This window comes from Theropithecus gelada, chromosome 1 (assembly GCF_003255815.1).
Source record: "Theropithecus gelada isolate Dixy chromosome 1, Tgel_1.0, whole genome shotgun sequence".
Classification (NCBI taxonomy): Eukaryota; Metazoa; Chordata; class Mammalia; order Primates; family Cercopithecidae; genus Theropithecus; species Theropithecus gelada.
Genome location: NC_037668.1, coordinates 164,245,986 through 164,256,838, shown reverse-complemented (window position 1 = coordinate 164,256,838; position 10,853 = coordinate 164,245,986). Strand labels below are relative to the sequence as shown.

Genomic DNA, 10,853 nt, shown 5'->3' with positions numbered 1-10,853 from the left:
GCAGGAGCTCCCCAGGAGCCTCTGGCAGGGAGGGACTAGGTAGGAAAGGAGAGCCAGATGTGAAGCGAGGCATCATTTTCTTTTCCTCCTCCCGGCCCCACTCTGTCCTGCGGTGCAACAAGCAAGGAGCATTGCCCTTTTTGGGAACTTGTGAATTTGGATTTGGGGGAACATGAAGAATCTGCAAGAGAAAATGATGTTTCCAGGAATAGGAGGAGTAAAGAAGGAGTGACAGCCTCGGGAAACAAAGCCCTGTCTTGTAGTTTGTAGGTTTTTGTGAACTTGTTATGCTTTATTTCTAAGACCAAAGGAAATCAAAAGCTGGTGTTGTCTTATTCTCTCAGATTGGATTCCATTATTTTCAGGGTGCAGACTGTGATGGGAAATAAACCGCACTCAGATCTGGGATGTACACTTCAGTGTGATTGCGAATGTTGTGTGGGGTGTCTCTGTGTGTAACTTTCTACTGTATTCCAGAGCATGCTTAGAAGGAACTTCTGCAGCCTCCTAATGCCCATAGCAGTTCACTGCGGGGAGGCCCTGGAGGGTTTGCTAGGCAGCTGGTCACCCTACACCCCAGGTGGCCTATAGATGCAGCTGCTACGTCTTCCACCCTGGGCAGGTGTCAAGGGTTCAGGTCCCAACCAGCTTCACTTAAAGCCCTGGTTTGCTGAATCAACTTTTTGTCAGGAATAAAGTGAAGCATCTTATGATCTAGAAAATGAAGTATTTGGCCAGGCACTGTGGCTCACGCCTGTAATCCCAGCACTTTGGGAGGTCGAGGAAGGCAGATTGCTTAAACCCAGGAGTTTGAGACCTGGGTTTACCCTGTTTCTACAAAAACCTGTTTTGCACAAAAAATTTTTAAACCCTGTTTCTACAAAAAAATTTTAAAAATTAGCCAGGCATAGTGGTGTGTGCCTGTAATCCAAGCTACTCAAGAGGCTGAGGTGGAAGGATCACTTGAACTTGGGAGGCAGAGGTTGCAGTGAGCCAAGATTGCACCCCTGCACTCCAGCCTGGGCGACAGAGCAAGCGTGTGCCTCAAAAAAAAAAAAAAAAGTGTTTATCTAGGTTTTTCTTGCTTTCAACCCTAAGTAACATGTTTCCTTTGGCCAGGTCCATCCTATAAACAAAGCCCTCCAAGATTAAAATGTCTATAAGCACACAACAAGAGTTTCTTGCAGATTGGGCCATCTTCATCTGACCCAACCAAGATGTAGGAGGAGAAACCAGAAGAATTTCTAGTCACGGCTGCACTGACCAAACAATAGTTAAACAGGTACATTAAACTGCAGAACTACTGTCAGTGTCAGACACCGAGGGCTTCCGCCCAAAGATGGCGATCCCGTGAGATTTCCCCCTCTCCTTTCAATTCTCAGTATCTTGGAGAGATGAGCCTCGGAGTTTTGCCCAGGATTTTACAAAAGGGCAAACTCCTACATTTCCTTCTTTGGTCTGGGTTTGTCCTCTCTGGAGTCGTGGGACTGTTTATAAATTTCCCTGTGAGGACATGCCAACCTGTGCTGTGAAATGGCTTTAGGGTAGATCCAGGAAAAGAAGAGCAGTTACTGCAGTCACACTTGGATTTCTCCCAGATCTTAAAGCAACTTGTAAACAGAGTGGTTGTACAATGTGTCATCTAAACCAGAATACTTTGGATAGTAAGTGGTATGTGGTAGTATTCATAACTACACTAAGGCAACAGGACTATCTCAGGCAGTCCAGGGCAGATGGTCACCCCGCTTGTCCACCCAAAGACTGTCAGGGCACATGTCTTAGGAGCTGTCTATGCAGAGCTACAGATAAAGCAAGCCAAGTGGGACCTGCCTTGTCTGGTGTTTTTCCAGAACCTCACACCTTCTGATTATATTGTTCTCCCAGCCTGCTGCCAGTTACTTGGGCTTGGTCTTAGATAGCACGTTTGCAGATAAAGAAGACTTGAGGGATGAGGAAGGGCTCTGGGAATGAGTTGAGTCAAAGGTGATGCTGGGGTTACCCACTATGCAAACAGGCACAAGCCTGATGTTGAAATCACAGAAAAACCAGTAAACATCTTCAATACTTGGGACATGCTTAGGGCAGAGATTCTCATTCTGGCTGACCTTATTTATATAACCATATCTAGACTGGCCCCAGCCAGCCAGCAGCACCCACATCTGCAGAGACAATGCAGTCAGAGCTCATCACCAAGAGATTATCTGCTGGGGGTTCTAGAAGGAGTCTTGACACACTTAGGGGCTTGCCTGCTTCTCAGGACTCTCACAAATGTCTAACCTTTTCAGTATCTTTATGTCCTCTCTGTGCACTCTATTTCCCAACACCTCTGGGTTGGTATTTGATGGCTGCTGGGGATGAAGTGGGGCCTGTTACAGCAGGAAGTAGGGCCCCTGACCTCCAGCTTCCAACTTTCTCTGCCTCTTCCTCTGGCATCTTTTCTTCTCTTTCCTCCCTCATCAGCATCCTGATGCTACACCTTCATTCTCCTCTCCTGTGGTGAAACCTTTCTTTTCCACATTGATCCCAAAGGAGGGGGACCTGGTGTGAGGCTGATGAAAGTGTAAGGAAATGTGGCTGACTTAGTAGTTCTGCCCATCATGCCAGAGAGCTTAGAGATCCAGTCTAGACCAGAGATCTTCTTGTCCATCCTTTCATCCATCTGTCCATCCATCCATTCATTCATTCACCCATCCATCCACTTGTTCACCCATCTGTCTGTCCATCCATCCATCCATCCACCTGTTGATCCATGTATCCATCCACCCATTCACTCAGCAGACATTTATTGGAGCCCCACTCTGTGCTGGTCTCTAGGTTCTAGGAATATAAGGAAGACTATAACTTGGATCGTGACCTCAAGAAGTTTACTCATCTAATGGGTAAACTAATATCAGGGCCCCAAAGTCTTTCATGGGCATGAAGGAAGGGATATAGGGGACAGTGAGTGATAAAGGATGAATGCTTAATTCTTTTTCCCTGGGGGAGAGCCTGGAGTCGTGGGACTGTTTATAAATTTCCCTGTGAGGACATGCCAACCTGAGCTGTCCAGGAAGCAAGAAGAAGGGGCAAGATCTTGGAACAGCATTGTTCAACCAGAGAATGGCAAGTTTATCAGCCAAGCTGACGTCTGAGATGAAAGACAGGATTCTGAGAGAGATGGACCTGTTGGGTAGGCAGAGACCAGAAGAACATGGCAGACATTATACACCACTTGAAGTGGGTGGACTGTCCTGAGAGCAGTGGGAGTATTGGAGGACCTTAAGTAGGGAAGCGACATGATCAGTTTGAAAAACATTCTAGGAAGATAGCGATGACTCCCTTTGAGGTGAGAGGAGAGCCAGGAGCACCTACCAGAAGATTATTGCAATAGTCCAAGGAAGAGGTGATGACTGGCCGTAGCCCCGAGGATGGAAAGTGAGGGATGGATTTGGGGGTTATTGAGGAGGCAGAATCTGCCAGACTTGATAAACAATTTTCTTCTGGGGGTGGGGTGCAGCAGAAAGGGAGGGAGGAGTCAGGGATACCTCCTTGTTTCTAGGCTGGGCAACTCACCAAGTTAGGGAATTCAGAACCAGCTGCAGGTTAGGGGGCAAGAAGGGATAATGAACTTAGTTTCGTTGGATTTGAGATGCCTGTGGAACATCCAAGTGAAACTGTCCAGTGGACAATTGAACACAGAGCAAAAGAGGGGCCAGGGCTGGTGAAAGAGATTTTGGGGTCTTCAGTCAAGAGAGGGCTTATAAAAAGGAGCAGGCTCAGAACCCCAAGAAACACCCTTTGAGGGTAACCGAGAGCCCACAGAGGAAACTGAGAAGGAATGATGAAGGATGTAGGAGAAACTCATGGCATGGAGGTCAAGGGCGAGAGAGCTTCAAGGAGGAAGGACACTTGGGAGCCTTCCCCAGGCATCTTCACACCTGGAAAGTGTGGAGATGCCTGGGGAAGAAAATGAATGGAGTCGCCAGGCAGGCATAGTGGCTCACACTTGTAACCCCAGCACTTTAGGAAGCTGAGGCAGGTGGATCACTTGAGCCCAGGAGTTGGAGACCAACCTGGGTATAACCCCAGCTCTACAAAAACAAAAAACAAAACAAAACAAAACAAAAAAAAATATATATATATATATACACGAAATTTATCTGGACATGGTGGTGCACACCTGTAGTCCCAGCTACGTGGGAGGCTGAGGTGGGAGCATTGCTTAGGCCCAGGAGTTGAAGGCTGATCCTGCCACAGCCTGGGCAACAGTGAGATCCTGTCTCAAGAGAAAATAACATGAAAGGAGTCAAGAAAGGCAAGGGATGGCAGGTTACGGCATTTATTTAGTACTTCTTACTAAAGGAGTACAAATCCCTTTTATATCAAACCATTTGGTATTCCTCTTCCGTACATCCTAGAAAATGTGTGACATGTTCCCCAAGTTCTTCTTGAAGGGATTGAGGATTTTGTACAGCTAAATAAATAAATTTGGGGGATATGAAGGCTCAGAGAGTAAAGACCTCACTGCACAGAGGAGAATGTTTTTCTACAGACATCAGTGTTCACACTTCCCATGGGGTATTCAAAGCCATATCATAGCTGAAATGGACCCCAGCGTAAAGCAAGACCCCTTAGATCACCAGGGACAGCTATGCTTTAAAGGATCCAGCCCTAAGGTGGGCATGGTGGCTCATGCCTGTAATCCCAGCACTTTGGAAGGCCGAGGCGGGTGGATCACGAGGTCAGGAATTCAAGACCAGCCTGGCCAAGATGGTGAAACCCCGTCTCTACTAAAAATACAAAAATTAGCTAGGTGTGGTGGCGGGCATCTGTAATCCCAGCTACTTGGGAGGCTGAGGCAGAGAATCGCTTGAACCCAGGAGGCAGAGGTTGCAGTGAGCCAGGATTGCGGCACTGCACTCCAGCCTGGGCAACAGAGCAAGACTCTATCTCAAAAAAAAAAAAAAAAAAAAAAGATCCAGCCCTAAACTTGCAGTTTGAGTCTCAGCTCTATGATTTAGAGTCTTAGTCATCTATGGTTTAAAATACTATTGATGGCCTGGCGCAGTGGCTCATGCCTTAATCCCAGTACTTTGGGAGGCCAAGGCCAGTGGATCACTTGAGTTAAGGAGTTCGAGACCAGCCTGGTCAACATGGTGAAACCCCATCTCTACTAAAAATACAAAAATTAGCCAGGCGTGGTGGCATGTGCCTGTAATCCCAGCTATTGTGGAAGCTGAGACAAGAGAATTGCTTGAACCCGGGAGGCAGAGGTTGCAGTGAGCTGAGATCCAGCCACTACACTCCAGCCTGGGTGGCAGAGTGAAACTGTGTCTCAAAAAAACAAAAAACAAATAAAATACTGTTGATAATGAGGAATAATTATAATTATTAAGCATTTACTACCTGTCAGGTACTTTACACAATTGTCCCCTTTAATCTTTGCAGTAGCTGTATGAAGTAAGGACTATTTTTACCCCTTGCTTTGCATGTGAGGAGACCAGGGCTTACAGCAGTAACTAACTTAGTAGTTGTGTGACCATTTTACCCATGAGGAAAGCCTAGACCTCAGCTTTCCTCATGGGTAAAATGGGAGGTTGGACTAACTCAGTATTCTCAAAAATTTCCACTGAGGTACCTCTGACAGCAAAGAAATGGATGTGATAACCACAGTGTTGTCAGAATCAGTCCATTCCCAGTCCTTGAAGTCTTGGGGTTTATTGTAAACATTTATTTGAATTTTGCATTCTCCTTGGCACATAACTGTGTTTGTCTTCATAAAAAGATAATGTTTGAAATGACTCACTGGCCAGGCACGGTGGCTCACACCTGTAATCCCAACCCTCTGGAAGGCCAAGGCAGGTGGATCATTTGAGTCCAGGAGTTTGAGAACAAGTTTGGCAACACAGTAAAACCCCGTCTCTACAAAATATACAAAAATTAGCTGGACGTGCAGCATGCCTGTAGTCCCAGCTACTAGGGAGGCTGAGGTGGGAGGATTGCTTGAGCCCAGGAGGCAGAGGTTGCAGTGAGCCGAGATCATGCCACTGTACTCCAGCCTGGGTGATAAAGTGAGACCCTGTCTCAAAAAATAAATGAATGAATAAATAAAAATAAAATTACTGACTGTTCAGAGAAATGGAGTTCCTAGGAAATGTATCGTGCTTGGTGGTAGTATCTCTGTGGGCCCCTGGGAATATGACTAGGCCCGCCTACCCATGTAAGTGATCTGCAAGGCTCTCCCTGGCTCTGGCGCTGTTCTGCTGTGCCTAGGCTGTGATGAGGCAAGTCAAAGGGGGCTTGTGGAATAAGGCCCAGCATTTGCTTTCAGTCCCTGTATTCATGTTTTCTAAGGAGGTTTCCTAGAATCTCCCAGGGTGTGCTGGAGAAATGAGCTTGGCAGCCAGAAGCAAATGAAAATCGGAAAAGGCAGTGTATACATGTTGTAAAAATAAAATGCTTGGAGGCAAGAAAAGGGGAAATCCATTTAGAAAGGAACAAAATAAAAACTCCAGGGGGTTCCTGATCCAGAAACCTCTTCTGATTTTCAAGCTGAAATTTACACTGTGAAGCACAAAGAATGTTCCAGGGGAGCTTGAAAGGTGATTCAGAAATGCACTGGAGTGGCTCAGGGTTGGGTCCTTAAGGACACTGTGAAACAGTCTAGATAGGTTTTTTAATGACCACTTCCTCTTCCCCTCCACTTGGCCTGAACTTGATGTAAGGTCACTTCCCTCCTCCTCCCTCTGCAGCCACTGCCTCTGTCCCAAACAGGCAAAACTGTGGAGTGACTCTCACAGCCAAAGTGTGGGGAGGGGAAAGCAGGAGGAGCTGGGGACTCAGGGCAGGAGCAGGCAGCAGGGAGCTCCTGGGCAGCTGGCTGTGCATGGCTCCACTATTCTGAGCCTGACACGCCCTAGGGAAGTGCAGGCACAGGGAGCTGGCTGAAGGCTCAGGATAGGCTTTTCTGACAGGCCCAGTTCCAATCACGCCAGCTCCTAATCTCCCAATCAGTTTGCTTTCCTCCTGCTTTAAAATCTCTTTCTCCCTGTTCTCCTGGTCTCTAGCCACACCACCTTCACTGCTCTGATCTTATCTATGATCACCTGGCCTATCTACTTAAAGCAGTGAAGTAGACTGAAAATAACCAGACTTTCAGCAAAACTTTTTTTTTTTTTTGAGACAGAGTCTCGGTCTGTTGCCCAGGTGCCCAATCTCCACCTCCCAGGGTCAAGCGATTGTCCTGCCTCAGCCTCCCAGCCTGGGACTACAGGCATGCGCCACCACACTCAGTTAATTTTTGTATTTTTAGTAGAAACCCCCCAACATGGGGTTTCACCACGTTGGCCAGGCTGGTCTCAAACTCCTGGCCTCAGGTGATCCGCCCACCTCGGCCTCCCAAAGTGCTGGGATTACAAGCGGGAGCCACCGCGCCGGGCCTTGGCAAGACTCTTGACACCTGTCTTCCATCAGGGTCGATTATATTAAATTACACTGACAGAAGAAAGGATTGGATGACTTCTGAAGAACTATTTCTTTTTTTTTTTTTTTTTTTTTTTTTTGAGACGGAGTCTTGCTCTGTGCCCCAGGCTGGAGTGCAGTGGCGCGATCTCGGCTCACTGCAAGCTCCGCCCCCCCGGGTTCACGCCATTCTCCTGCCTCAGCCTCCCGAGTAGCTGGGACTACAGGCGCCCGCCACCTCGCCCAGCTAATTTTCCTTGTATTTTTAGTAGAGACGGGGTTTCACCATGTTAGCCAGGATGGTCTCGATCTCCTGACCTCGTGATCCGCCCGTCTCGGCCTCCCAAAGTGCTGGGATTACAGGCTTGAGCCACCGCGCCCGGCCTTGAAGAACTATTTCAACCCAAAGACAAGCTAAAGAAACATTGAGTTGGCCGGGCGCAGTGGCTCCCGCCTGTAATCCTAGCACTTTGGGAGGCCGAGGCAGGTGAATCACGAGGTCAGGAGATGGAGACCATCCTGGCTAACACGGTGAAACCCTGTCTCTACTAAAAATACGAAAAATTAGCCGGGCGTGGTGGCAGGCGCCTGTAGTCCCAGCTACTCGGGAGGCTGAGGCAGGAGAATGGCGTGAACCCGGGAGGCGGAGCTTGCAGTGAGCCGAGATTGCACCACTGCACTCCAGCCTGGGCGGCAGAGCGAGACTCTGTCTCAAAAAAAAAAAATAATAATAAAGAAACATTGAGTTCACCAAACTGGAAGGTCTTGGAGGGCAGGAATTGTAGCTTACCTTCCTTTGTAGCTCACACAGAGCCTTACATGGAGTAGGTGCTCAGTATTTTATGAATGTGTGCGTGGATAAAACCGGTTGCAAGAAACCACGAGTAAGCTTGCCACCTGCTGGTGAACTTGTGAAAGACACCTCGCAGCGCCTCAGCTCCCCCAAGTGGCCATACACTGTAATCCTAAGAAAACCCTCAGCTTGGACAATCCTTTCTTTCCAAGAAGCACTTTGTTACAGGAAGGGGGTCCCAATCCAGACCCCAAGAGAGGGTTCTTGTATCTCACGCAAGAATGAATTCAGGGCAAGTCCATAGAGTAAAGTGAAAGCAAGTTTATTAGGAAAGTAAAGGAATGAAAGAACGGCTACTTCCATAGACAGAGCAGACCTGAAGGCTGTTGGTTGCCCATTTTTATGCTTATTTCTTGATTATGTCCTAAACAAGGGGTGGATTATTCATGCCTCCCCTTTTAAACCACATAAGGTAACTTCCTGATGTTGCCATGGCATTTGTAAACTGTCATGGCACTGGTAGGAGTGTAGCAATGAGGATGACCAGAGGTCACTCTCGTCACCATCTTGGTTTTGGTGCGTTTTGGCCCTCTTCTTTACTGCAGCCTGTTTTATCAACAAGGTCTTTATGACGTGTATCTTGTGCCAACCTCCTATCTCATCCTGTGACTTAGAATGCCTTAACCGTCTGGGAATGCAGCCCAGTAGGTCTCAGCCTTATTTTACCCAGCCCCTACACAAGATGGAGTTGCTCTGGCTCCAACACCTCTGACAACTTGATACTTGTTAATAAATCCTTTTGACTCTAACTCATGATCCTACATTCTTAGCAGAGAAGCCAAAAATGTCCTAGGACACTAGTCAGAGAAAAAGGCCTTTGAAAGCCATGGGGCCGGGCGCGGTGGCTCAAGCCTGTAATCCCAGCACTTTGGGAGGCCGAGACGGGTGGATCACGAGGTCAGGAGATCGAGACCATCCTGGCTAACACGGTGAAACCCCGTCTCTACTAAAAAATACAAAAACTAGCCGGGCGAAGTGGCGGGCGCCTGTGGTCCCAGCTACTCGGGAGGCTGAGGCAGGAGAATGGCGTGAACCCGGGAGGCGGAGCTTGCAGTGAGCTGAGATCTGGCCACCGCACTCCAGCCTGGGCGACAGAGCCAGACTCTGTCTCAAAAAAAAAAAAAAAAAAAAAAAAAAAAAGAAAGCCATGGAAACTGTTTTGCAACTCAGGACCCTCTCTTCTCCACTGGTAGGTGTTCTCTCCCCAAGATCCCTTTCCCTATCCTTCACACATCCAGACAGAGAAAGCCTGTATTGAGCACCCACTATGTGCCAAGCATTGGGCTAGGTGCCAAGAGATATGAATGGAGACTTTACAAGGAGGGGAGAGATCAAGTGTGCACCCAGATGTGGGAGAGGAGACCGGTATAGGAAGAGCACCGGGAGTTCAGACAGGGAGAGAACGCCATTGTGGGGATTAGCGAAGGCTTACATGGGAGGTGACAGGCTAATGAGCTGGGCCACAAAGGGCAGTTAGGCTCATAATGTATGGAGATGGACAGCATTCTGGTTACCTGTTGCTGGGCAACGAACCACCCCAAACTTGGCAGTGTAACAGAGCAGTCATTTGTCTTTCTCTCTCATGGTTCTAGGGTTTTACCAAGCTCAGCTGATTGTTCTTGCTGGGATTTCTCCTGTGATTACAGTCAGATGAGAGCTGGCTGGATTCTTCACAGAGTCTGCCTTACTCCTGTGGCTGTAGGCTGATGCTTACTCCTCAGCTGAGGCTGTTAGCCAGAATCCCTACATGTGGTCTCTCCATGGGGCCTGGACTCTCTCACAGCATGGTGGCTGGTTGCAAGGACAAGCATCCCAAGAGAGAGCAGGAGAAAGTTGTCTCGCCTTTTGAAAACTGGCCTCAAAAGGCCCGTAGCAGATCCTCCCTTGTGCTCCACTAGTTGAGACAGTCACGAAGCCCCACCCAGTTTCCAAGAAGGGGACAGAGACGCCATTTCCTGATGTGTGAGTGGCAAGGCTCTGGAAGAGCATGTGGAATGGAAAGCATTTGAGGAAAATACAACTTGCTGTCAGGAAGGTCATTTCAGGCAGAGATCTTCATTGATGGTACCTTCGGAAATGTATTTTTAGGAAAGAAAGCAGTTTTTACAGACTTGGCATTGCTAAGGGAAACATAAGGTTTTAGAAGTATTTACTGAGCCATCTTCACTAAGAGAAGATGCTAAGGAAGAGGGAGATGCCTTTTGAAGTAGACTCCAAGGGGGAAACAGGAGGCTGGGATGGATGGCAGCTCACAGCTGGCAAAGGCAGTGGACTAGCAATGATGGGTGAAAGCCTACCAAGACTGATTCTTAGAGAGGGAAGCATTGACTTTGTGTTCTTATAGCAAGTGGCCAGGAATAACCAGAGGCTATGTCCAAGCTGAGACCTCAAAAACAGTAGTAGGAAGGGTCCAAACCAGAAAGCAACAGTTAACAAAAACTGTATTGCAGCAAGAGAGATAAGATAAGCACACAAGTGTAACTGCCCAACGGATTCACCTTGCCTGCTGCCTAGACAGAGCCGATTTATCAAGACAGGAGAACAGCAATGGAGAAAGAGT

The 10,853-nt window shown here is 47.9% G+C and overlaps 1 protein-coding gene across 1 annotated transcript in view; it reads left to right on the top strand.

Moving 5' to 3' along the window:
* The window catches only part of LOC112631578 (BEN domain-containing protein 2), a 30,832-nt gene that overhangs the window by 913 nt on the left and 19,066 nt on the right, over positions 1-10,853 (top strand). The window lies entirely within an intron of this gene.